We start from the raw sequence: 2,465 nt of genomic DNA, 5'->3' as shown, positions 1-2,465 counted from the left end.
TTTCAACCTTGACAAGTAGTAAGAATGTTTACGCAATATTGGTTGTGTAATTGAATCACCCTGAAAGTTAAGGGCTTGAAAATAATTTCTTTTGAGCACTGCTTAGAAGGCTACTTGAATTTGAAGTTTCTAAGGAGAGTGTATTGTCTCCCAAGCATCTGAGATCTATTTGCCAAATTATTCATGGTGTCAATCCTTTGGCACATCACGATCCAGCACTGAGTGCTTCATGTATTGCAAGGTATTGTTCTCTATCAAGTGTGTTTGGCTGTCCAATGTTCTACAGTGAAGGTTGAAAGTGTAGACAAGTAGTTACATGCATAATGTTCTTTGGGCATTGAAGCCAGTAGAGGAAGGATAGATCGATATTTTCAGTTGAAGGTGTGGAATTGGTTTCACATATCATGATTGTATGAGAAGCACATGACAAAAAGCATGATAATTATCTTGAAAGAACATTTAAGGTGGAGTTGTTCCACAAGGAATGGGGCAAAGGTGGTATACTATTTGATTGAAATGCACCTTAGAACATGGTTTTTAATTTGCTTTAGTGATGGATATGCTCAATCTAAACTAGCAAAAGAAAGTATTAAAAAATATCATGGACTCTAATGTGATTACAAATGGTTATTGATGTCATAAAGAAAGTTGAAAGAAAAGAGTATTCAAATGGTACATTTGGAAACCTAACCCATGCAATAAATTATGAAGGCCTACTCAAAGCAAGTGGTAGGATCACACACACACACACACACACACACACACACACACACACACACACACACACACACACACACACACACACACACACACACACACACGTCTGTCTTGTATAGGCTATACGCATTCTTTTATGCACTTCAATTTTCAATTCAAATAAATGATTATTAAAGTCATGAAGCAAAGCTTGACTAGGCTCAAATGCTTACATAAAATATGCAAATAAACAAAATTGCTAGATCTAAATGGATGTCAATGATTCGTCATTGACCACATTATTAAGTGGAGTTCCCAAAAAAACGTTGTTTTAAATCCTATGAAGTAGGAAGTTTTCCGATTCTTTTGAATGGGAAAAACAAAACCAAATGGTGTGGATGTTAGAATATTTGAATAAGTAACTGGAGATGAAGGCAAAGTAGTGGCTATTCCTTATGCTAATTGCTAAATAAGGTTTTTGAGATGGTATAAGTATGTAGAAATTGATGTGCAAGTTTTAAAATACACTTAAAGATGTAGACTGAGAGCTAATTCATAGATTGAGTTAGGAAGAAATGCACATATTGATGAGAATTTATAAGTGATTATTATTGTGTTCAAGTTTATGTAGAGATACATGATAGATAATGAAATCACATATGCACAATATCATTGGAAAGTGTACACACCACAAAATAACCAATGATAACTCAAAAGAGTGTAAGAAGAGAAGATTATTTGTTTATATATAAGAAAAAAATTATTTGTTTATTTACATTTTTGGATAACTAAAAAAATTAATGAAATGTGGTTGGATATGAAATGTTTTGTTTCTAGATGGTTTCTTAGGTTATAGTCAAATCCCAATGTCTCAAAAAGATATGGATAAGGTTGCTTTAATTGTAGAATAGGGTGTATGTTAACACAACTATGAATTTTGGACTTAAGAATGGTCTTGTAAAGTTTTGAGTAATGCATAAATTTTTTGGCTCTTATCTCAATACTTTAATGAGAATTTCCATTAATTATTTTCGTATATTTGGCAAGAAACTAGATCATCTAAAGCACATTAAATTGTGCTTCGCAAGGTGTTGGCAGTTGTCATATCTTTTGGTTCTTTCAAGTTTGTATTTGCTATTGAAAGAGAAGTGTTGCTCGGGTGTATCATCTTGAAGAGGAAATAACTATAGATTCTTCAAAGATTCAAGTAGTACAAAAGTTGTAGCTCCTTCAACAATGTAATTAAGCCACTAATTCTAGAAAATATTGCAAGATATATTTTTTGAATTTTCATTATCTATTCATTGCATGATTTATGACTTGTTAGGTGAGGTACTGCCTATAACATTACTTGCATTATGCCTAGTAGATAGATGGCAGGGAACTAATGTGTCTTATGTCATGGTGAGTAGATTATTAGACAGAGTAATGTGGAATAATTATTTTGAGTAAATGCACAAGATTAATTAATTTTGGTTCTTCACTACTAGCACATAATTATTTTTTGGGTGCTCCCAAGTGTAGTATTATTGTGTGTACACATGCACAATTTATCTAGTTGGTGGTAATTTTTATAGAAAGCCTAAAGGGCTAGACAATATTTTTTGTATAACCTTAGAATAGGCTTATTACGTAGAGGCTACATATTAGTAGGCAAAAAGTATATCATACACACAAAGGAAGTAATAGCCCCAAAAAAGATGCTTTCTCAATGTATTTTGAGCACAAAAAGATAATGCTGATCCATAAATACATGCATGAGGAAGATT

Source organism: Lygodium microphyllum, chromosome 17 (genome assembly GCF_053477565.2).
Source record: "Lygodium microphyllum isolate KBCC chromosome 17, Lygodium_microphyllum_v1.1.10, whole genome shotgun sequence".
NCBI classification, from domain to species: domain Eukaryota; kingdom Viridiplantae; phylum Streptophyta; class Polypodiopsida; order Schizaeales; family Lygodiaceae; genus Lygodium; species Lygodium microphyllum.
Note: the sequence above shows the minus strand (reverse complement) of the source record.